Source organism: Narcine bancroftii, chromosome 1 (genome assembly GCF_036971445.1).
Source record: "Narcine bancroftii isolate sNarBan1 chromosome 1, sNarBan1.hap1, whole genome shotgun sequence".
NCBI lineage: Eukaryota > Metazoa > Chordata > Chondrichthyes > Torpediniformes > Narcinidae > Narcine > Narcine bancroftii.
The window spans coordinates 132,197,570-132,223,788 of NC_091469.1; the positions used below are offsets into that span (position 1 = coordinate 132,197,570).

The window sequence follows — 26,219 nt, forward strand, 5'->3', positions numbered from 1 at the left end:
CTGCCTGACCCACCAAGTCCCTTCAGTGTCTCGTAGTTTGCTCAGTATTTACCAAGTGTTTATTTAAGTAGGGCTTCTTTTGTGCCGAATGGTGGCCCATGAGTGAGAGCAGGGAGTGAACAGCGAGCCAAGCGCACCTTTAACCCCGGAAATCAATTCTGTTCAGTCAGATGAAGACCTCCGGATGTACAGTGGAGTGGAGCTGCTGCCTCAGTGCCAGAGACCCAGGATCCATCCTTTCCTCTGGTGCAATCTGCGTGGAGTTGGCACGCTCTTCCTGAAACTGTGTGGGTTTCCTCAAGATGGATTGGAACTGTTAATTGGCCACTGTAACTAGCCCCAGTGTGTAGGCAAGTAGTAGAACCTGGAGAGAGTTGAGGAGAATGCAAGGAGAATATAAAAATTGATAAAGATTCAGCTCAGACTCAGCATTCTCTATCTTTCTGTGTCTTAAGGCCTTTCTGTACTAATCACCTGTCTAACATCAGTCATTTTCATTATCTAAAATTATGATTTTTGTTTACATTTAAATTTAGAGATACAACATGGTAACAGGACCTTCCGGCCCATGAACTTGCACCACCCAAATGCACCAATTAACTCTGTAATTGATTATAATTTTGGCAAGATTAGTGGGTTACATACATACACACATTTTAAAACAGATCTTATTTGAAAGACTGAAGAATTCATATTCAGTAACATTGCAGGATCTCTGGAGAATGTGATGCACATTTCACAAATTGGTGCAAACTGAACTGACGCCATAAAATGAAAGACCAGTGTTTTGCAGGAGACAAACTGGTTACAAGTACCTTTCTGCAAAGTGCTCACAGAAAGGACACTCCTGGGTTTTGTTTATCTAAGACAACATCTTGACCAAGGAGAAGAACTCCTGCTGTTTGTTGAAGAAGGTGGGGGTTCTGGCAAGTGGGGGTTCTGGCAAGGTTTCTGGCAGTCTCAGTTGGAGAGAGAGAGGAGAGAAGAGAAGCCCTCTCAGCTGGTGTGTGGGTGACACTGAAAAAAAAGAGCTGAACAGTGCAAGCCAGGAAGAGCTGGTTGGAAACAAAGTTCCAGAGCAGTGGATGGTTGGGAGTGCTATCTGTCTGATGTTTCTCTTGGGATAAGAGGAATAGAAAGGAACTCTGTGGTAGCCTGAAGAAAGAAGTTACCATCTGGAAAACTCCGATGGGGCAAGTTTCATCAGTGAGACATTGAGGTGACTAATGGTGGTACCTCAGTTGTGGAAATTCTGGAACAACAAATCTCTCACTGCAAACCCTACAAGAACCTTCCTGAGCGGTAAACATTTACCCTTCGAGCACCAAAGCCTGGTAAACTTTATACATGTTAAATTCTGTGCACAGTATGGCGATTGTCTGCATCTAGAAATCCTGGAAGAAGGAGAAGTGAGATTGAACTGTGAACCAAAGAACTTTTCTTAAATTTACACACACATTGCATACACGTACGCTTAGAATTAGAAGGGAGTTAATTTGGGTTAGTTAAGTATAGAGATAAGTTAAAGTTTGATTCTGTTTTCATGTTTAAAGTTTATTAAAAATAACTTTTGTTTAAAAAACCACTCGTCTTGGTGAATGTCTATTGCTGCTGGGTTTTGGGGTCCTCTGGGATCGTAACAACCCCTACAAACTCCATATGATTTTGAAGGGTGGGTGGAAACAGCAGCACCCAGAGGAACCCCATGTAGACACAAGGAGAATGTACAAACTCCTTAACGACCACGGCAGATTCAAACCCAGTTCGCTAGCATTGTAATGGCAACCTCTACACTAACTGTAGCATCCTTCTTAGTTTCTTAGTTTCGACTTTACCCTCTTTTCCCAATCGGGAGACTACGGCTGTTTTAGAGGATATACTATATTCAAAATTCCCTCCAAAAGGTGTGATATCTAAATTATATAATATAATTACAAAAATAAATTCTGGGACTTTTGAAAAGTTTAAAAATGATTGGGAAAGAGAACTCAACCTTCATATTTCCAATGAAAATTGGAATAAAATTCTGCGACTGGTAAACTCTTCTTCTCTATGTGCAAAACATTCACTAATACAGTTTAAAGTTGTTCATAGAGCTCATATGTCTAAAGCATCCTGATTTTCCTAACATCTGGAGATTATTGTCCCTCTGGATTGGTAATTAAGGGTGACTCTAACCCTTAAAATATCCAAAAATTGCTCCACATCTTCTTGAAAGATGAGCTGTTGAGAAGAGAATTTTTTTGGCTTCACTTTAGAGTACTGGGTAACGTATTGTTGATTTGTTCACAGGTTAAGTAATTTGCATTTTAATTCATTCTTTGTATACTGTACTTCTTTTGCCCTTTAACCAAGTCATAAAATCAATACCAAGTGATATCATTTCTGACAACCACACCCCAGCCAGAAGTGCAGGGAATGAAAATCTCCTCAAGTTCAGCATTATCTGGCACTATTCCAATAGTTTTGCTGCAAGTATCATAACAAACTGTACGGGTTGAAAATCTGAAACATAATTCATTTATGAAAGTGCTTTGGCCATGAGAGGCATGGGCACAGGTTTAAAGATCTGATGCAATTATATATAATTGGATTATATTCACAAATAACCCATACACAGATATTAGTTTCTCATGATTGAGCACTTGAATTTACAGAAAAATCTGACGCAGTTCTCATACAGTGGAAATGTCAGTGCTTTTCTCCACTCCTTTAGTGAAACAGCCGATAAACAAGGTTTCAGTTGAACCTCTGCCAATTTGGAGGTAAACAAGATAATCTGCAGACGCAACACTGAGCATCTATAAGGAAGGCCTCAAGGCTTTCGGCTTCTTCCTGGATTATAGATCTGACCAGGCCACATCCACCACAACCCTCCTCCACCTGGTAGAACTTGTACTCACCCTCAACAACTTCTCCTCTGGCTCCTCCCATTTTCTACAAATGAAAGGTATGTTTACTCGCATGGGTCCCAGCTATGCTCGTCTTTTTGCTGTACATATGGAACAATCCATGCTGCACGCCTATACAGACAAGCTCCTTAATTCTTTCTTCATTACATTGATAATTACATTGGGGTGGCCTCCTGAATCCAAATGTATCCACTTTCTGCTGAATTCCACTCTGGCCTCAAATTTACTTGAGAGTGAAACACGAAAGCCTGCAGATTGTAGTAAAACCACAGAAATGCTGGAGGAACTCAATAGGTCACACAATGTCCATAGGAGGTAAAGATATAAAGGTGTCTCTTCATACAACGTGGCTTCCCCTCTATCACCATTCACTTGGCCTTCACTTGCATATCCTCCATTACTCACACAGCTGCCCTGGCCCCCTCCGACTCTATGTGTAACAAGGACAGGATTCTCCTTGTCCTGACCTACTACCCCATCTGCCCTTGCATGCAACATATCATCTTCTGCCAGTTTTGCCACCTACTACATGATCTGGCTTTACTGTTCTATGGCAGCACAGGACCCTTGTGGGCACATTGAGATTCTATCAATACTTCCCTTCATCAGATAATAGGAACTTCACTGTGAGATTGGATGCCTGCCTTTGCAGAATTTTCTTCTTTGAACCACAGATCTGTAATCCTTTATGGTAAAGACAGGCTTTAATCCACAAAGACTTCACAGAGCCAGGCTGGCTGTAGCTGCAGTAACTGAGTGAGTTTCGGGAGGCCAGCGCAGGCTTATATCCCGGAGGGTGATTGACAGCCGGCCAGATGTTGTCCTGTCCCCTTATACTCCTGCAGGTACTGAGGTTGCCCCCTGCAGTAGGCCAGTGGTGTACCACCACATCCTCTTAAACGTGCGGTTCATCTGTTGACCAAAACACAATCTGTTCTGGCTCGGGAAATGAGAAGGGCAGCTGCAGCAAGGCATTTCTCTTCCTGATGACTTGTCCAAATAGGAGTCTTGCTCCCCCTCCCCTCTTTCAGACTCCAGCATTAAAGGCATACATTGCAGAAGTCATGGCTCCACATGCAGAATTGTGGCATAATTGGATCAAGTGTTAGGAATCCCAGGATCAACCGCTTTGTCCAATGCCAGCAACAGGTCAAAACACAGAAATGCTGGTGGAACTCAACAAGTCTTGCAGTGTCCATTGGAGGTAAATATATATTACCGATGTTTTGGGCCTGAGCCTTTTGTCAAGGTATGGAAAAACCAGACCTGAATAAAAGAAATGGCAGGGGGAGTAGTATAGACCAACAGACTAAAGGTGATCATTGGATATGGAGTAGAGGTGAGGAGAAAGGAAGGGTGAGAATTGATAGGGGGAGGGTGGGTGGGTGGGGGGGGGGTGTTGTGAATGCAGAGGTGAGGTAAAGGAGACAGAGGGAAAAGGGAAGAGGGAGGACAGGAGAGGTGGCTAGCAGAAACCATTGTATAAAGATGCAAGTCGCCTGCAGCAAGCCTGATGTACCAGGGGCTAGAGGAGATGTGGGTACGTTAGCAATAGAGTTCTTCTTTGGCTTGGCTTCGCCAACGAAGATTTATGGAGGGGTAATGTCCACGTCAGCTGCAGGCTCGTTTGTGGCTGACAAGTCCGATGCGGGACAGGCAGACACGATTGCAGTGGTTGCAGGGGAAAATTGGTTGGTTGGGGTTGGGTGTACAACTTCCTCATTTGAGCAGGTGAGAAGTGGCAGTGGTTGACACAAAACACAGATCGAGGGTGGATTGTTATTGGAATAGCTGAGATCAACCCCAAAAACACCCACAAAAATACAAATCATTTGAGAAAACATAGCGAATGCTAGGAATGCCACTTTCACATTCTTAGGCTCCATTTACACAAGAAAAAAAGTTTGATAATTTCACAAGAACAGGACAAGCAAGTCTGCTAAATAACAAGGTATGGTGAAGCATAGAGGAGCAAAGAGACCACCCTTGTTCTCTTAATCATGTTAGAACTTTTCATTTAACATTAATAAGGAATTCATTCTTTCGCCAGAATTTAACACCAGAGGACATCCATTTCAGGTGAATGGAGGAAAGCTTAGGGGAGACATTAGAGGCAATTTTATTTCTACTCAGAGAGAGTGGTGGGTGCCTGGAATGCATTGCTGGTGCTACTGGTGGTGGAGGACGGTTCAATGGGGAAACATAAGAGTCTTAGACAGGCATGTGGATGAAAGACAAATAGAGGGTTGGGGATAGGGAAGGATTTGATTGATGTGGAGTAGGTTTACATAGGTCAGCACATAATGGGCTGCAGGCTCGTTTGTGGCTGACAAATCCGATGCGGGACAGGCAGACACGGTTGCAGCGGTTGCAAGGGAAAATTGGTTGGTTGGGGTTGGGTGTTGGGTTTTTCCTCCTTTAATATAATACAATATAATATAATATAATTATAATATAATATAAAAGCATTATATTAACCACTACGTTAACCATCATTCAGGTTACACAGCAATCATCAAGGATCCACACCACCCAGGACATGCTCTGTTCTCACTGATACCATCAGGAAAGAGGTCTAGGTGCCACAAGACTTGTGCCACCAGGTTCAGGAACAGCTGCTTCCCCTCCACCATCAGACTCGTTTCCCCATTCCAGGAAGAATTTGAAGGCTTTGAAGTGGATACAGAAGAGATTTATCTGATTCTGCCTAAATTAGAGGGTCTGAATAATCAAGAGAGGTTGGACAAACTTGGGTTGTTTGCTTTGAAGTGTTGGAAGCTGGGAAGAGACTTATAAGAGACATTATTGGAGACATGGATAGTCAGGATAAAAATTTCAAGTACTAAAGGACAGAAATTTAATAGGAGGGGAAAGTTATTATAGCTTGGATAGATTTTTACATAGAAGGGGAATTAATGGATATGGGGGGTGGGGGGTGGTGGAAGGCAGGTAGATGAAGACGAGCCTATCACCAGATCAGCCATGATCACTAAATGGCTTGACAGGCCAGCTGGTCGACTATTTTTTCTGTTCTTATAATGATCATGCAGCAAATGGAGAGTTCAATGGCAGGCTGAAGAGATTTGGTTAAATTTGGCAAAGAACTCAGTGTAAGACATGATGGACTGAAGGTTCAGTTGCATGCAGTAAAACTCTGACTCCAATAATCATGGCATTTGTTTAGAATTCCAATGGTTCAGCATTTGGATGCCTATTCCTGTGCTCCTTTTACCCTGATTCCCAAGTTCCCTGTAATATTTTATCATCCCCTCTGAAAGTTATACCATTGCATAACATCCAAAAAATGCAAATCAAATATGTTGGTCTATTGATAACATTCAAGGCTGGTAAAGTTCTTCCAGACAAAGGTCATTGACACCCACATTCATCAGACAGTGATCAGCTAGATCATTCAGCAAACATTGTAGGGTGACTTCTAAGCAGACTGTCCAAATCATCTGGCAGAATGCCCTGTGGACAGAATGAACTAAAAAGCAACAAGGCCTCACTTGGTTGGCAGTGAGAGAAGCCCTGTTAGCCTGATCTTTTCTTTACAGTTCAAGTGGCACTCCCTGCCCTCAGGACAGCAACAGTGGGGAAAATTTGGATGCCTTCCTCTTTGCGGACTGTGGATTTGCCAAGAGGGAATGGAAAAGGATGCAAGGGTCCTCATTAGTTTTTTTTTAATCCCCAGCAGCTCGACAGGCTGTTGCTTGAGAGACAAGCCAAAATTGACATCAGGTGCTATTGGAGGATCATCAACTTACTGAAAGTCATGGGTTGGTTTGCCCAAAACTGGTTGGCGCTCCACCACCCTGAGATATCCATTAGGGAAGAGAACTGACTGACACATTCCAGAATGCAGGATACATGGTAAGTCACCCACTGAAGCTTGGTGGAAAAGCTCTGTCGGGAAGGACCACAGTCCATTGTTCTTCCACTATTAGATGTTAATGAGATGACCCTAATGGGGAGTCCCCTTAAACAATGGAAGAGTGCATCACCCCAGGGAACCACATGTGGCAATGGTTCTACATACAAAAATAATTGGCCTATGCTGTCGAGTTCAAGTTCAAGATCAAGATCAAGCTTATCATTTGATTGGTCAAGTACAACCCGGCGAAACAGCATTCTTCAGTCCTCAGTACAAAAACATGCAAGCACACATCTAGACATAACACACATACAAAGGATACATATCCAGCACACATATGAAAATAAATAAATATTGTTTGATAATAGTAGAGTCTTGGAGGGTTAGCATGTTGCATTCATTCAGTCATCTGCAATCTCACTGCCCGTGGGAAGTAGGTGTTTCTCAGCTGCTCTCAATAGAACTCCAGTCAAAAATTGACAGTATGGTGGACAGAAGCCTTGTCTGCCTCAGACTCTTTAGAAGTGTGGTCGCTTTTGCACCTTCCTGATAAGTGAGGTAATGTTGTGTGTCCAGGATAGGTCACTTGTTAGGAGGAACTTTGTGCTTTCTACTCTCCACTACCGAGTTAACGTGTAGTGGAGGGTGGTTGTTCATGGCCCTCCTGAAGTTTACATTCATCTCTTTGTGATAGTATGGGATCCTATCACCACTGTATATATTTGTTTATAGTACTAATGATTGGCTGAGAGCCGTAGCCACACCTACTGGCCAGGTCATAAGGTGCTGCACCTAACCAGACCCAGGTCAGTCTGGACTGGTCGACCTCGATGTACTATGTTTCAGTCTTTTGGTAATAAAAGCCTTGGTTTGAATCTACAAGTCATTCGACGTGCTACAACTCTTTTGTTCACGTTGAGACTCAGTTTGTTATTCTCACACTACATCACAAGATTTTCCACCTCTTCTCTGTCGTGTGACTCATTGTTGTTGCCCCTGAGACCAACTTTTGTTGTGTTATCTGTAAACCTGATGACTCTGTTACAGAACCAGTACACTACGAATAGAATAAATAAATGTAAAGAGCATTCCTTGATTTATAAATTTTATGAATAAAATTTAAATATCAAACAGATTTTCAAACACAAGCATAAAAAAAACCTAAGTGAAAATAGGCTGATGAAATATTTATATTGTTGTCTTAAAAAGTTGTGGAGCTTTGCTACAATAACATTAGGTACAATCATTAACTCAAATGATTAAATCAAATGACCCATTTACTTTAATCTCCTTGAAATAAGAAAGCCAAAGGGGTCACTTGTACTTTACAAAGAACTTTACTGCTGTACTTTGCTCCATGATTGCTGACAAGAATGTTTACACAGCAGAGAAAACCTCTGCTCAAATTAACTCCAAATGTTACTCTACTGCCTCACTTTAAAACAGGGTGCACCCAAGGTGCAAGAAGTTACTGATTAAATGTAGAGAAAGACTTGCATTGATCGAGTGCCTGTCAGAACGTACAACATCCAAGGCTATTCATAGGCAATAAAGTGCAGTGTTAAAGGAGGATGGCACAAGGAGAGCATTTAGCCCATTGGACATTGCAGGCTCAATGAAAGCAGTGTTCAGTTATTTAATGAGTGCAATCTAAGGCAACTGTTATCATTTATATTTAATAGAAATGCAATTATTTCCACTAAAATAGTTAAGTGTATTTTGAATGTTACTTTTGAATAAGTTTTTCTACCACCATTTTAAGTTATTCATTCAAGAACTTAACACACCATGTGAAATGTTTTGCTTCGCCTACTCCCTTTTTTTTTGCACATTGTCTTCTCTTATTACAACTATTTTTGTCAGTTTCTCCAATTTTTTTTCATCAAATCTTTTATTCCTCTGTACATTTTGTCTTTTATTTGTCAGAAAATGGTTTGTATACACTAAGAAGAGTTATTCTGTGAAAAAAGCAACCAGCTTACTGATAAAATTCATACAGCCATGTAATGAGCACAATTTACAGAATATACGATTACAATTAAAAGGAAGATCAATTAACAGCAAGCAAGGGAAACATGATCAACTATTCTGGGATTCATTCAGGAGCCTGATGGCTGCTGGGAAGAAACTGGCTTTAAGCCTGTTGGTGCTTGCTTTCACACTCTTAAGCCTTCTCCCCAAAGCAAGGAGGAAGAAGGGAGCATGCCCAGGGTATTTCAATATGCTTGCTGGCTTTCCTGGAGAGTGGGAGATGTAGATGGAGTACACAGAGAGATAGGAGGATTGTGTTAGGTTCTGAGCTTACTGCCTTCTGTTGCTTCTCCAACCTTGAGCAGAGCAGCTTCCACACCACACTGTGAGACATCCAGCAGGTATACTTCTGATTGTACTCCTGTACAAGTTGTTTAGGGACAAGGGGGACAAAGAAAGCAAAAGTAAAGGTTTCACTATTGTCATGCAATACTACATATAGAATGTAACATACATGAAATTCTTTAACTTTTGTCTATCTTAAGGTGATAGAGAGTCGCCACTTTGTCCACCCCACCTCACAGAAACCTACAGCCCGTGGTGCTCCTAGGTGGTCTCCCCTCCAAATACTGATCAGTCCTGTGCCTCCTTAGCTTTCGAAATCAGAAAATCTCAGGCGTATTCAGGCTATTACATACTGTGATTAAAGACATTTCTGTGTTTTCTTGACCATTGTGTCAATGTATTTGTCCTAATTCTGGTCATTAGAGAATTTGACCTCTTGCCATTAATGTGGACTCTGCCCCCTCTCCTGAAGCTAATAATTTCTTGTTTTGTCTTAATGACTTTGAGTGAGGCCCTATTATCTTAGCACACTGCCACATAGATTTCATACTCTTTCTTTTATTCTATCTCTTTGTTATTTGATAACCAGGCCACTACTGTGGTGTTGTCGACATATTTGAGTTGGAACGGTATTTAGCTGTCCAGACGGGTGTTCAAAGTTCAAATTTATTGTTAGACTACAGATGTGATATCACATGTGATTCTTTTTCCTGCAGGCCAGGCAAAATTTCTAATTACCGGTACAGGTACACAATCCTTTATCTGGACATCTACAATCCGGAAAGCTCCAAAATCTGGCAAGTGGGGACCAGCAATCGGGGACTGGCAATCGGGGGAGGCGGCCGAGGGGCCGGCGGCCAGGGGAGACTGCCGGGCAGCCAAGGGACCGGTGGTTGGGGGTGATGTCCAGGCGTCCTAGGGACCGCGGTCGGGGGAGGCGTCCGAGGGACCGTGGTCGGGGGAGGCATCCGAGGGACCGTGGTCGGGGGAGGCGGCCGAGGGACCGTGGTCGGGGAAGGCGGCCGAGGGACTGGCGGTCGGGGGTGCGGTTGGGGGATGTGGCCAGGCAGCTGAGTGACCGGGGGTCGGGGGAGACATCTGGGCAACTGGAAGGGGGCAGGGGTGGATACGGCAGTACAATTTGGGTGGGCTTTCCAAAATCCAGAAAAATCCAAAACTCGGAACATACTGTCCCCCAAGGGTTCCGGATAAAGGATCGTGTACCTGTAAATGTAAACTATATCACGAACTGCACTCAATGTTGTGGTCTGGGTAACTGACTGAGTCTGGCCTTGCTGAGGCCAGATGATAGCTCTCAAACATCTCATCTTACCCCTTCAACAGGACCCCACCACAGAATATCAAGCCACCGTCTCCAACACGATCTCTAACCTCATCACCTCTGGTCACCTCCCTCCCATGGCCTCCAACGTCATGGTTTCCCATCCCTGCACTGCCTGGTTCCATTTCTTACTCAAGATACACAAACCCAATTATCCAGATAGACCCATTGTTTCTGCATTCTCCTGCCCAACCAAACTAGTATCATCTTACTTCGACTCCATTTTTTCTCCCCTGCTCCAATCCCTCCCCATCGACAACTGTGCCTCCTCACATGCCCTCCATCCCTTCAATGACTTCTAATTCCCTGAATTTGACATCTCATTTTCACTTTGGATGTCCAATCTGTTTACACTTCCATCCCCCAAACAGAAGGTCTCAAAGCTCTTCATTTATTTTTTGGCAAGAGGCCTGACCAGTAACTTTCCACCACCTCCATCTGGCAGAACTTGTTCTAACCCTTAATAACTTCTCCTTTGACTCATCCCACTTTCTCCAAATCAAAGAAGTAGCCATGGACACCTACATAGGTCCCAGATATGCCTGCCAGTTTATGGGCTTTGTGGTGCAAGCCTACACAGTCTAGGCCTCTCAACTCCTCCTCCACTATACTGATGACTACATTGGGGCTGCCTCATGCGTCCATGACGAGCACGTCAACTACTTTCACTTTGCTGGAACTTTCACCCTGACCTCAAATTCACCTGGTCCATCTCTGGTGACACTCTCCCCTTTCTTGATCTCTGTCTCCATCTTGGGAGACAAGCTTTCCACAGACATTTTTAACAAACTTACCAGCTCCAACAACTACCTCAATGATACTTTTCCACATCCAGTCCCCTGTAATTATTCTATTCCTTCCTTTCAATTTCCCTGCCTCTGTCGTATCTGTTCCCAAGATGAGGTCTTGCAGCCTAGGTCATCCAAAGTTTATCTCCTTCTTCCAAAAATGCTGCTTCCCCTCCATCATGATCAACTCAGGCCTCACCCCTATCTCCATTTCCCTCTCATTGGCCCTGGCCCTTTCTGCCCCCAGACACAATAAACCAGGATATCTCTTGTCCTCACCTACCGACCACCCAACCAGCCTTCACATCCAACACATCATCCTCCATAATTTCTGCCACCTACAACATGATCCCACCACCAGACACGTCTTCCCCTCTTCTCCCCTCTCTGCCTTTCATAGGGACCACTCCCTCTGTGACTCCATTGTCCACTCATCCCTTTCCATTAATCACCCACTTGGGACCTTCCCCTGTGACCTCAGGAAGTGCTACACTTCCCTACACCTCCTCCCTCACCTTCATTCAGGGCCCCAAACAGTCCTCTCAAATGAAGCAACATTTATTGCATCCGGTGCTCCCATTGTGACCTTCTCTATATCGGAGAGATTGGATACAGACTGGGAAATCGCTTTGCTGACCGCCTTCACTCTGTTCGCATCAGTGACAGGGATTTCCGAGCAGCTAATCATTTCAGTTCTGAGCCCCACTCCCATGCTGACATGTCTGTCCATTTCCTCATGTACCAAGACCAAATGCAAATCTAAGGAGCAGTACCTAATTTTCCGTCTGGGCACTCTTCAACCAGATGGCATCAGCACCGACTTTTCTGATTTATGCTAGCCCACTCCCCATTCTCCCACCTTTCCCATTCCCTCTGTCTTCTTTCCTCCAGCTCTTCATTCCCCTTCCCTCCATATTCACAGAGCCATCCCTCATCCCTCTGTTGCAGTTGTACCCTCCCTCCCTTATTGTCCTATTACCTCCTGCCTGTGAGTCTATGCTCCTCCCTTGCCCCTTTCCCATTCACCATTTTGTTCGGGCATCTGCCTACATTTTGTCATACCTTGATGAAAGGCTCAAGCCTGCAACATTGATTTTGTTTTGCTACAAACTAATAAAATCTTAATAATACTAACAAAGGAACACCAATGGAAAATTGACCAATGGTAAATTTAAAATAATTGTTTTTTATTAAACCATTAATAACATAACATTTCTTACTTATCTCTAAACTTAACTTTAAACTTCAAACCCCACCATACGCAAATGTAAATGTGTGTGTTAAAGTCTAAAACTATTAACAGTGTAAGGTTGATTCTGAAAAAATCAATTTTAACATCCAGGTTCAAACATCTTGTTGAATTTTGAGGATCCTTTTAAATCACAGTTCAGAAGTAATTATGCTGGCTTCTTGAATTCCAGATAGATGGGATTTTACAGTACCTGTTTATGGTATTGAAGGTACAGCTGTAGTCTAAGAACTAACATAACTTCTTGGAGTGCAGGTCCTTGGGCTGAGAAGAGAGCTAGGGAGGTGATGTGTGTCATTGATCTGTTTGGCTGGTAGGCAGACTGAAGTGGGTCAAAGCTGACTGGTAGGAGAGAGTTGATGTGAAGACATCATCAACCCCTCAAAGCATTTTATGATGGTGAACATCAAAGCCACTGGTCAGTAGTTGTTTCAGACCATTGATTGGTGCTGGTATTATGGTGGCTTTCTTGAAACAAGCAGGGACTTTGGCCTGCAGTTGGGAGAGATGTTTGGTGAATACATCTGCCAATGGATTAATGCAGGTTCTCAGGAAACATCACTACACACCATCTGGGCCAGTCGCTTTTCAAGATTCCCCTGACTTCACCATCGCTTGTGGCAGTCAATGTGAATATCCATTGGCCTGCTCAAAGTGAGCATAGAACACGTTTACTTACTGGGGAGCATTTTGCAGTTGCCTTTTACGTTGCTCAGCTTTGCTTTGTATTGTGTGATAGCATGCATGCCCTTCCATAGTAGCTAAGTGTCCATGATGCTCCCTTGGGACTATAGCTTGGAATGGTGCCATCTCTTGGCTTCTCTGATTGTCTTGCAGAGATAGTATTTGGATTTCTTGCAGAGGGGCAGATGTCCTGACTTAAATGCCACTAAGCTGCCTTCAGCTGCGGGTCCGCATCCCAGTATGTCTAAGGTTTCTGATGGGAGAACACCTTTACGGCTATCCACTGCTTTTCGAAAGTTCACTTTTATGAAAGATCAACATTAGTACCTGTTTTTGCTAACTGAAAGAAATCCAAAGAGGATTTTTGCTTTTATCAAAGAAGGTGAAAAGTGAAAATAGTGTTCAGCATTTGTTTTGCCACGAGTTGTTATAGAGGCAGCGTGCACCCTGAGCAGCGAGAGTGGCGCTGTCAAGCTCCTTCCCCGGGAACTACACTCAGCATCAAGCCGCCATAGCTTTGAACGGTGTCTGTGAGCATGAGGCTTTATCTCAATATATTTTGTAACAGAAAAGCCAAAGAGAGGTCAAAAGGGTGTCACGCTTAGTATAAAACTGGATGTAATGAAGCATTTCGATCGTGGCGGACGAAATAAAGACATTGTGCCTGTGTAAAACTTGCCTGTGTCCACCATTCATACGATTTATATGTAGAGAGAAAGAATCTTGAAAGCTGCCGATGTTACTATTGGTTCCGCTAGCAGCAAAGTGGTCTCTTTTAGTGTTATTTTAGGTTTTGTGTGTTATTTGGTATGATGTGGTAGGTTACTATTTGGGTCTGGGAATGCTCAAAAAATGTTCCCATATAAATTAACAGCAATTGCCTCTGTTTTATAGGAACGGTACACTTTAGGATAGCAGGGGAAACCTCTTCTTTGTAATGCTGATTTCTACCCACTTAATAGTTTTTAGTCACGTCATTTTCTATCTATACACTTACTGATGAAACTGGTGATGTCTTCATTGGGATTGTTTACTGAATCCTTGAATATGGACAAGTCTACTGACTTGAAGTAGCCATTCAGCATGTCATCTGTATTCTCGTTGCATCCTTAAATGGCTTTCACCACTAAGCCTTCCTTCCTCAGCATCTGCTTGTAGGCAAGTAGTATCAGGTACACCCCAATGATTAGACTTTCCTGAGTGTGCATGCGAGATGGAATTGTCTGCATTCCTTAAAGATGTGCAGCAGTGGTCTGAGGTGTTGGGACCTCTGGTGGGGCAGGAGACATGTGGTCAGATCAGATATTATTTATTGTCATGTAATAAAGGTGAAATGTAATATGACACAAAATTGCCTTTATTCTGCCTAAAACAGCAGAAATTGTTTGGAACCTGATGTACCATCAGTAACTCCAAAAGACTAGATGTAGAACTGATAGACTTTTATTCACATTAGAATATGGCCCTGCTGCATCATGGGTGACAATAGGTGAGGGGGATGTGCGGTGATCAGTAGTGGTCTACAGGACCCCTGAGGGTGCCAGGTCCTGAACAGAGACTGTGCCCTCGTGCCCATCAGGGTACGCCACATAGGCAGATTGGGAGTTGGTGTAGAGGAGGTGGACCCTTTTGACTAGTGGGTCAGATTTATTGCCCCTCGCGTGCATCTGGAGTAGAAACAGCCCTTGGGACATTAACCAGGTTGATTGCGTGGTCTCTGTTGCAGCTTTTCTGGGGAAAGAAACATTCTTTCATGTGGTGATCTGATGGAGTTGAGTGCCCTAGGGAGGACATCTTGCCAGCGGTAGAATGGGAGGCCCCTAGACTGCATGGCTAGGAAGACAGTAGTGTTCTCCCTTTCCACCTGCCTGTTCCCTCAGGAATTGTAGCTGGTGGTTCTGCTCGTGGCAATGCCTCTGGCCAGCAGGTACTGACACAGCTCATCACTCATAAAGGACAGCCCCCAGAAGCTATGGATATAGCAGGGCAACCCAAGCAGAGTTAAAAGGGTGCAAAGGGCCTTTATGACTGTGGGAGCCATCATGTCCGAGCAGGGGATGGCAAAAGGAAAATGTGAGAACTTATTGATGATGTTGAGGAAGAACACGTTACGGTCAGAGGAGGGGAGTGGTCCTTTGAAATCGAATGCTCAGGCATTCAAAGGAGCATGTGGCCGTTATCAGCTGCACTTTATCTGGATGATAGAAATGCAGTTTGCTCTCTGCTTAGACCTGGCAGTTTCTGGTCCGATCTCCTTGATGGAGTAAGGCAGATTGTGGCTTTGATAAAGTGTAAGAACCTGGTGACTCTAGGGTGACAGAGACCATTGTGGAGGGCTTGCAATTGTTCTATTTGTGCACTTGCACATGTTCCTTAGGATAGTGCATCTGGAGGCTCATTGAGTTTCATAATTGTAGGTGGAAAGTTCAATTTTCCACCTCAATATCTTGCCATTCTTGATTTTACCTCACTGGAGGTATTCAGTGCTCAATTCCCTGGGTCATAGGTGGCGAGGTGGTGTCTCACATAGTCCTAGTTTATCTTCTTCAAGTACTAGCCTTTCAGAATGTCCATCGCCAATGAGTACAACGCTGCATCCTTGATTATTGAGTACAACAGGGACCTGACCTGGGTGTGCAGTACCTGCAGCCTGTCGTTCTCTGATCGGATGATGGCAGATAATGACTGCAGGAACACTTTGAAGCAACGCAGCCAGAGTTCGAAGTTGGTCGAGGTTTCAGGTGATTGAGAATCAATTTCCAACTTCTCTATTCCATTGTTAAAATGTATTGTGAATAAAATTGATGCACCATCAATAACTTCAAAAGACTGAAAGTTATATAAAACTGATAGCCTTTTATTCGCAATAGAATGGAGTCACGTCCATGCTGGTTGACTGGGGAGGGGACTGTGGAAAAGTCAACTTTATTCAGAAGTCTTTGAGAGGGGCCAAGGGTACAGCCAGCCAATGGGCATGCCCTAACAGTTAAATATACAAACAGTGATTACTGTGGGAGAAAGAAAAGCAAATGAGAATCCCCTCAGAGTCACTGAGTGTCTGTGGACTTGCCTCCAGTGCTGCCACACCACTGCAGCACACAGTTCAAAGCATTGGCAACCAGACCAAACCCTCCTACATGATGAGGGAGCTTTCAGCACCCAGGGTCCTTTGGGAGTCGTCCTTTCCCTCAGCACCCAAATGAATCCTAGTTCCTCCAGCAGCCCAAAGCCTGATGCGAGCCCTTTGTCCTCAATTGCCAACAGCCTGCAACCTGTGTGAGTTCCTTGCCCATTGGTCACTAACAGCTCGCCTCCTGTTTGTGGCCTTCAGCTGCAGAGCCCCTCGCATGTCTGCCACAGTGATCACTGTCTTGAGGGTCATCTCCTCTGTTTCTCCTTCTCAATGTTATAGGGGCGGGGAGTGTGGGGAAGAGAGAAGCAGCAGGTGTAGTTTTCAGTTATTGGTGCCCTGCATCAATCTGCTGCTCCCCCAGATTCTGCAACCCCTCAAGATCACTGCTATATTATTAATAAAACACTTAGAACCTTTAACAGGCTGTTAAAGCCTGTACAGAGCTGTTGGGAGTCGGACTGAGTAGTAGGGGAGCACTGTGTCTCAGCTCCCTGCTCTCCCTGGGTCTGCAGGAGTGGCAGTGCTCCCATTACAACAGCTCTGGCAATGCCAACTTTTTTTTTGTAGAGTTTAGATAGAATGCTTTTGAGGGTTGTTTGGCTTGATCTTTTTCTAGAAGAATGATATCAATTATTGTTTAACTGAAGTTCTGGTAGCATTCTGGGACTATACTATAGAGCTCGTCGAAAGAATCAAAGACTTGTTGATCCAAACCAAGGCTTTTATTAGCAAAAGACAGGAGCTCTTCACAGGTGGCCGACCAGTCCTGAATGATCCGACCTGGCTAGGGACACAACCCTTTAAGGCCTAGACAGTAGGCGTGGCTTAGCTCTCAGCCAATCGCTGTAAGCACAGTCTAGATACTGTAACTATATACACTATATACATTGTTGATAGATCTGTACTATCACATGTACAAACTCCAAAATCTTACACTTTCCTCCTAAGGTATAGAGTTCGACATTTATAAACAGCATTCTTGATGACCCGCAACCAGCCTTTTTATATTGAGTGACCGGTTTTTCTCTGTACATAAACAGCATACATGCTATTATTTAAATAAAAATCACTCTGACAAGTTGCCCTGTCACTTTCTGAAAGCAGATTGCTCCCCAATCCCCTTTAAAAATGTTGGTTGGTCATGGCTATCCCTTGAGGTTGAGGATGATGGACTTAGTTCCATTTTCCACAGAGCAAAGATGCCTGTGCATGTAAACTACGCCAATTGCATCCTTCATCCGTCTTCACAGCTGTCGAGTTCAAAGTAACTTCATCCTCCTGTTCCACTGTTGAGGTCTTGGTTGGATTCTGTGTCAGGGACCTCACCCACTACTTTATCGCCACAGGTTGCCCTACCAGGACCAAAGCTCCAGACGGTATCGCTCTCGGGATTTCAGGACCACACTACCTTCTCCACCACGACAAGATGACAATCCACAGAGAAGCTTAAAATATACCCTTCAGAATAAAGCAGATTCTGTATAATTATGTTTGATTATATGTTCAAGTGGAATGAATGTGATAGTACAGATTCTATCACCAATGTGTATATGACCATATGTACAGATGGTAGTGTAGGATGATTGTGATTGGCTGAGAGTGTAGCCACACCTACTGGCAAGTCTTAAAGGATTACTCCCAGCCAGACCAGGTCATTCTGGACTGATCGACCTACTTGTGATATGCTCCAGTCTCTTAGTTAATAAAAGCCTTGGTTTGGATCAACAAGTCTTTGGTTCTTTCGACACGCATTACAACGCTTTAATTTGAAAGCAAATGATACACCTGCAACCATGAGAATTAGCTTGTTCTATTCAATATTGTCTGGCTGCATACGGTAGCTGACACAAGTATTGTTTTAGTTGTTATCCATGGTGTAGTAAATAGCACACGAATCTTAGCCATATTTTAAAGCCCACTCCAGAGATACAAACACCAAAATCTAACAACTTTGGTATAGTGCTGAGAAGGTATCAAATGGATAAAATGAGAACTCAGAGAAATACAAATGACACCATTTTAAAATAGTATTAATGATTTTCTGTTGCAATAAACTTGCTGCCCATTTTAAGCAGCTATATTTCCTAGTTGACAAGAGATTGAATTTCAAAAGTACATTACTGACTGCAAATCACATTTCAAATTCACAAAAAGAGGATTATTTTTTGATTGGCTACATCAGCCATCGCTCAGTGAAATATTTTTCTCAGCACAAGAGCATGCAGGTGTATGAAGCAAATATGTATGTAGGCAAATAAATTGAAGTTCAAGACACAAGCTAGGAAGCAGCTGTGAAGTAAAAAGTAGTCACAGAGGATTTGCTATTCACCATACATTATCAGACGTTACAATTTTCCTATTTTTGAGATAAATTAATATTGATAGGGATTAGCCAAGATTATATTGGGGCGGAACAGTCTGCAAGGAGTTTGTACATTCTCCCCATGTCTGCTTGGGTTTCCTTCAGGCATTCTGGTTTCTTCCAACCTTTCAAAACATACCATCAGGGTAGTAGGTTAATTTGGTGTAATTGGGCAGCATGGGATCATGGGCTGGAAGGGCCTTTTACCGTGATGTATAAATTTAAAAAATTTAAATATCCAACTGAACCAGTGTGCTAATTCTTTTATTAGTTTTGGAAACATTGGGGACTAAGGATCATTTTAACACCAAAATATAACAGCGTATAGTCAATATTTTAATTCTGCAACCCTTTGCCGGAATTGGCAAAAGGAGAAATGCAAGAAGATTGACAAGTGGCATTCTGCAGGGACCTTCTCTGGAACCAATACTCTTCTGTGATTTTTGTAAGTGATGGACAAAGAGGTGAAGGTTAGGTCAGTAAGTTTGCAAATGACATTGAAGTTGGAGGAGTTGTGTCAAAAATTGCCACAGGTTACAAATGGATATAGACAGGATGCAGAGTTCAATCCAGAAAAATGTGAAATGATACACATTGGGAGCTCAAACATGAAGGTGGAGTAAGTAGTTAATAGAAGGATTTTTATCAATGTGGAGGAATAGTGGGATCTTGGAGCCCAAGTCAATAGTTCCCTGATGTCTTCGCCTGCAAAAAGGTACATTTAGCTGCAGCTGAGTTAGGGAAATGGAGATGGAGTTGGATGAACTCTGATCATTTGGGAGGAAGAGGGGGGTGAAAGACAGGAGTTAAGGGATTCTATCATATCTAGGAGGCAAGAGGAAGGTAGGGGAGGGAAAGGGGACAGGCAGACCGTGCAGGGCACTCCTGTGGCCATTCTCATCAATAACAAGTATACCATTTTAGATACTGTGGGGGGGCAGGGTGGGTGGGGGAGATGAATGACTGATTAGAGATAAGCCACAGCAATCAGTTCTCGGGCATAGAGTCCTGTGACTAAGAAGGGAAGGGAGAAGAGGCAAGCTGTAGTGATAGGGGATTCCATAGTTTGGGGCACAGATAAGAGATTCTGTAGAAGAGATCAAGTATCCTAGATGGCATGTTACCTCCCTGGTGCCAGGGTCTGAGATATCTCCGATCGAGTTCACAACATTCTCAGAAGGAAGAATGAGCAGCCAGATCTTGTGATCCATACAAGGGCCAATTATGCGAGTAGGAAGGGTGAGGAGGTCCTGCAAAGAGAGTTCAAGGAGTTAGGTGCTAAGTTGAAGGACAGGACCTCCAGGGTAGTGATTTCAGGATTGCAACCAATGTCACTTGTTAGTGAGGATAGAAATAGGAGGATAGTGCAGCTTAACATGTGACTAAAGACATGGTGCAGGAGAGGACTTCATGTTTCTGGATCACTGGGCTCTCTTCCTGGGAAAGTGGGACCTGTTCTGATGGGACTGTTTGTATCTGAACTGGAGGGGCACTAATATCCTTGCAGAAAGATTTGTTTGTACTACTCCTGGGAATGGGAACTAGAGTGCCAGAGCAGATAGGGAAGTAGAGGAGGGAAAAGATGATGTGAAAATTGCAGGCACCATTAGAAATCAACAGGTTGTACATGGTGGAAATGTTCTCAGGTGCAACTATTTCATTCTCAGGTGCAACTATTTCATTAGCACATGGGATTATGACATTGTGGCAATTAGTAAAACTGGGTTGCAGGAGGCGCAAGACTGGCATCTCAATGTTCTGGGCTTCTGTTGCTTAAGACGATAGAATGGAGTGGGGGGGGGCAAGGGGTGAAATGAAAAGGGTGGCATTGCTCATCAGGAAAAATATCACAGCTGTGCTTAGGCAGGACAGACCAGAGGGCTCATCTACTGAGGCTATATGGGTGGAACTAAACGTAGGACCTCATTCATGGAGTTGTATTGCTCATTTCCCTTGAGAGCAAAGGAAAACTTAATTACATTATAGACATTGTATTATAGTCAATGAGAATTAGAGGAGCAAATCTGTGGAGAAATAGCAGACAGCTGCAGATTCTAATAGTAGCAGATTTTAACTTTTTACATATTGACTGGGACTCCCATTTTGTAAAAAAGCTTGTTCTGAACTAATAAAATCTTATTAGTACTAATAAAGGAACTGCAATGGAAAATTGACTAGACGATGGGAAATTCAAAATTATAGTTTTTAATTAAACTATAATTAGTTTAAACTATAAAAACATGACATTTCTTATCTCTAAACTTAACTCTAACTTAATTCCCAATATGCACAAATGTAGATATTTGTGTGTGTTAAAATTCAAGGCATTAGTTTAATCTCAAGTCTGAAAAGTCTATTTTATGAAGTTCAGTTTCAAACATCTTGTTGAACTTGAGAATCTTTTTAAAATCACAGTTCAGAAGTAATTATGAGGCACTTAAAAGCATTGCATCTTCAGATCTCTAAACTCAAGTTTCTTGGTGAGTTGTCTTTCAGAAAAAAACATTTCTCTCCCTCTTATCTTGCCCTAAGACCTACAGAGTTCTTCCCCCCCAAATGATTTCAAACTTCTTCCTCTGGACACAAATGAGGCTGTCTCTCTTCTTAAATGAGCAGTCAGAGCAGCTATATTCTTTTAAAATACCCTGGGTGTCCCTTCTGTTAATAAGGAGTGCACAGATCATTTTCAAAGGATTTCAAAACTTGAGCTCCTCTCTTGACAGAGAGAGCAATCTTCTATTCACAGGAGGTATGGTTTCTTCCAACTCTTTTCAAAATTGTGGTGAAAGTCATTTGTGTAGATGTATGGACTGGCCAGACCAAACCTACCCCTGACCTTCCCTAACCCCTCCCTTGGCTCCTCCCCCAGATTTCCCAATAAAGGATGGTGTGCCTGGACTTGCCCCCTCTTGCTCCTGTACCTGGAACTTGGCCAAGTAATGGATCAGGTTTTTGGGATTTAAAGCTGTTTAATCACTCCATCATGTTGACATGGTTATTGTGTGGACCACAAAAGACCTCTCTCTCTCTTCATTTATGTTTCTCTGAAAACATTGACCCAACATCATAACTATTTCAGTTTTATTTCTGTCCAACACACAAACTTGTGACCTCGTTTCTGTTTAAGTGATTATAACACATGTCACTCAAATGGCACTTGAATTTTGAAATAGCTATTAGCATAATGCTGATTGTACACAAAAATGCTTTTAAGAACCACACATGGTACTTGTGTTTCAATTAAGAACACTTCTTCAGCTTTATGGATCTGTTTTCCAGACGCTGCGACTCTGAACTGACTTGTGTGTAAAGGTCTGCAGTGTTTGTGTGTAACCCTGAATCGATCCCAGAATTCCATCACTAGAAATATATTTAAGTCTGTAACTTACTGTGGTAAACCATTGTTATGTATCATTGTCTGGTCAGACTCACCTATTGGCTGGTTGTATCTGTGGGCCTATTGTTTGGTCAGACACACCAATTGGCTGGTTGTACCTGTGGGCCCTACCCACACCCCCCCTGCAGCTCAGTGCAGGACAACCAAATAGTATGGATGTGTTTATGTTCTTAAGTGAATAAAAGCCCATTGGTTTGCCTACAATAGTCTTTTGAGTAATCGATGATGCATCACTTACTTTACTACAAAATATATCTTTTTCTTTTCTCTCTCTCCTCTCTTTGGCTTGGCTTCGCGGACGAAGATTTATGGAGAGGGTAAAAGTCCACGTCAGCTGCAGGCTCATTTGTGGCTGACAAGTCCGATGCGGGACAGGCAGACACGGTTGCAGCGGTTGCAGGGGAAAATTGGTTGGTTGGGTGTTTGGTTTTTCCTCCTTTGCCTTTTGTCAGTGAGGTGGGCTCTGCGGTCTTCTTCAAAGGAGGTTGCTGCCCGCCAAACTATGAGGCGCCAAGATGCACGGTTTGAGGCGATATCAGCCCACTGGCGGTGGTCAATGTGGCAGGTACCAAGAGATTTCTTTAGGCAGTCCTTGTACCTTTTCTTTGGTGCACCTCTGTCACGGTGGCCAGTGGAGAGCTCGCCATATAACACGATCTTGGGAAGGCGATGGTCCTCCATTCTGGAGACGTGACCCACCCAGCGCAGCTGGATCTTCAGCAGCGTGGACTCGATGCTGTCGACCTCTGCCATCTCGAGTACTTCGACGTTAGGGATGAAAGCGCTCCAATGAATGTTGAAGATGGAGCGGAGACAACGCTGGTGGAAGCGTTCTTGGAGCCGTAGGTGATGCCGGTAGAGGACCTAACTAAAGATAACTAAAGATTTTAACTAACTGGCTGGATGGCTTAGAGTTTGTCAAATGCATTCAGGAAAGTTTTCTAAATCAATATATAGAGGTACCACCTAGAGAGAGTATAATACTAGATCTCCTATTAGGGAACAAGACAGGAAAGGTGACAAAAGTATATGTATGGTAAAATTTTGGGTCGAGTGATCATAATGCCATTAGTTTCAAGTTAATTATGGAGAAGGATAGGTCTGGGGCTTGGGTTTAGATTCTAAATTAGACATTTTGATGAAATAAGAAAGGATCTAGAATGTGTAGATTGGGATCAATTGTTTTCAGGTGTGAGTTAAGTGGAGGACTTTCAAAGGTGAAATTTTGAGAGTACAGAGTTTGCATGTTCCTGTCAGGATCAAAGACAAGGTTGGAAGGTATGGGGAACTTTGGTTTTTAAGGGATATTGGGGATCTGGTTCAGAAGGAGAGGTGTATAACAGGTATTGGCAACATGGAGTTAACAAGGTATTTGAGGAGTTTAAAAATGCAAGAAAAACCTCAAGAAATAAATCAGGAAGGTTAAAAGAAGACACGAGGTTGCTTTGGCAGACAATTTGAACAAAAATTCTAAGGATAGTAAGGAAAAAAAGATAGTAAGATACAAAATTGGTCCCTTTGAAGATCAGAGTGGCCAGTTCGTATGGAGCCAAAAGAGATTTTATAGGTTTTTCCCCCCCGTCAGAATTCACTCAGGAAATGACCTCAGAGTCATGTGAAATAAGGAAAAAAAGCAATGAGGTTAATTAACCTATACAGATTAAAAGAGGAGGAAGTGCTTGCTGTCTTAAAGCAAATAAGGATGGATAAACCCTTAGGGCCTGACAAGATATTCCCTCAGAACTTGAAGGAAGGTAGAGTAGAAATTGCAGGGCCTCTGACACAAATATTTAAAGTGTCCTTAGCTACAGGTGTTGTGCAAGAGGATTGGAGGTGAGCTCATGTTGTTCCGTTGTTTAAAAAAGTCTCCAAAATTAACCTTGGAAATAATAGGTTGGTGAGTCTGATGTCAGTAGTAGGAAAATTATTGGAAGGTGTTTTAAGAGATCAGATGTATAATTATTTGGATAAACAGGGATAGATTAGGAATAGTCAACATGGCTTTGTGCACAGTAGGTCACGTTTAACCAATCTTAGAGTTTTTGACAAGGTTACCAGGAAAGTTGACGAATGAAAGGCTGTGGATGTTGTCAACATAGACATTAATAAGGCCTTTGACAAGGTCCCACATGGGAGGTTAGTTAGGAAGCTAGGCATTCATGGTGGAAGTAGTGAACTGGATTTGACAGTGGCTTGATGGGAGAAGCTAGAGAGTAGTGGTGGATGATTGCTTCTCAAACTGGAGGCCTGTGACTAGTGGTGTGCCTCATTGATCAGTGCAATAACAATTATTGTTTGTCATCTTTAATCAGAGATCTGGATCAGCAAGTTTATAGATGACACTAAAATTGGAGGCATTGTGGACAGCAAAGAAGGTTTTCAAAGCTTGCAGAGGGATCTGGACCAGCTGGAAAAAATGGGATGATTGACAGATGGAATTTAATGCAAACAAGTGTGAGGTGTTGCATTTTGGAAGGACAACCCAAGAAACGATGTACACGATGAATGGCAGGGCACTGAGGAGTGTGGTAGAACAAATAGATCTGAGAATACAGATACATAATTCCCTGAAAGTGGTGCCATAGGTGGCTAGCTTTTGGCATATTGGCCTTCATAAATCATAGAATACAAGAGCTGGGATGTTATGTAAAAGTTGTATAAGACATTGATGAGGCCAAATTTGGAATATTGTATGCAGTTTTGGGCACCTAACTACATGAAAGATAAAGTATCACTAAGATAGAGAGTGCAAAGATGATTTACTAAAATGTTTCCCAGACTTCAGAGATAGAGTTACATGGAAAGGTTAAACAGTTTAGGATTTTATTCCCTGAAGTGTAGAAGAATGAGGGGATATTTGATAGAGGTATTTAAAATTATGAAGATGTATTGGGAAAGGTTGTGGCTGTCATGTGACAGCACTTCCCCCTACCTAGTCGGAGGACACACCAGCTGCCAATCAAGGTTTGGTTGTGCCCCACCCATTAGAGCACACCTTGCTGTTGGCCATATGTAAATTAATTGGACTGCACTCTCCACCTTGCCTGTACTTGGCCTTGGGCCATTGGCTGTTGTAATTACATTAACCCTCCTGCCACTGAGCTATTGGCCCCCAGTAAATGATGTGGGCTTCTCCCTCCAGCACTATAAAGGTGCCATGTTCTCTTTGTTCTCTCTCTTTGCAAGCTTGGGATCACCCTGCTTCACTCCAGGTCTAGATATAGCTATGTGGAAGGGTGCTGGAGAAACTGTTGGTAAGATGTGCACTGTTAAAAGGGTGGGGAGCGTTTAATTAGTGGCCCTTGTAGCATAGAGCTGGGCCTGCACTGAGTTGAGGGGTGGTGGGCCATCATAGTGATTTTTCCATGATCATTGTTCTGCACCAGGGGGCGCGTTCTGCACCAGGGGGCGCGTTCTGCACCAGGGGGCGCGTTCTGCACCAGGGGGCGCGTTCTGCACCAGGGGGCGCGTTCTGCACCAGGGGGCGCGTTCTGCACCAGGGGGCGCGTTCTGCACCAGGGGGCGCGTTCTGCACCAGGGGGCGCGTTCTGCACCAGGGGGCGCGTTCTGCACCAGGGGGCGCGTTCTGCACATAAAATCCTTCCCTACATCAAAGCTGTGTCCAGAGTCCTTGCCTTTGAGACCTACCAAACCTGTTTCCTCACTTACAACAGAAGGGGATAGACAGAAAAATTTAGGTAGGCTCTTTCCACTGAGGGTAGGTGAGATACAAACCAGAGGACATGGGTTAAGGATGAAAGGGGAAAAGTTTAGGAAGGAGATCAGGTGAGACTTCACACAGAATCGTGAGACTGTGGAATGAGCTGCCAGCTGAAGTGGTGAATGCAGGTACATGGATGGTAGAGGTATGGAGGGCTATAGATTAGGTGCACGTTAATGGGACTAGGCAAAAAAAAAATCAGCTCACACTAGAAATGCTGAAGAGCCCTGTTTCTGTGCTGTAATTTTCTATGGTTCCCTCAAGAGTGCCTCACAGGTTTATAAGGTGGTTAAACATGCATATAGTGTGCAGGCCTTCATTAGTCTGACAATTGAAATTCACGACTTACAAGAAAATGTTGCAACTCTATAAAACTCTGGTTAGTCCACAATGAGTATTTTGTTCAGTTCTGGTTGCATTATTACAGGAAGGATGCAAAAG

General features: G+C 43.3%; 1 long non-coding RNA gene across 9 annotated transcripts in view; it reads left to right on the plus strand.

Moving 5' to 3' along the window:
• Positions 1–26,219, plus strand: part of LOC138764390 (uncharacterized) — a 53,406-nt gene that overhangs the window by 26,088 nt on the left and 1,099 nt on the right. For 3 of the 9 annotated variants that reach the window (XR_011358137.1, XR_011358150.1, XR_011358136.1), the window contains 4 exons: positions 2,717–2,950; positions 3,944–4,116; positions 5,413–6,785; positions 17,645–18,009. This is a non-coding gene — a long non-coding RNA (uncharacterized lncRNA). Of the gene's footprint in view, positions 1–2,716; positions 2,951–3,943; positions 4,117–5,412; positions 6,786–9,818; positions 9,962–17,644; positions 18,010–26,219 lie in introns of those variants that run through there. The other 6 variants (XR_011358151.1, XR_011358144.1, XR_011358146.1 and 3 more) reach the window with 6 other exon arrangements.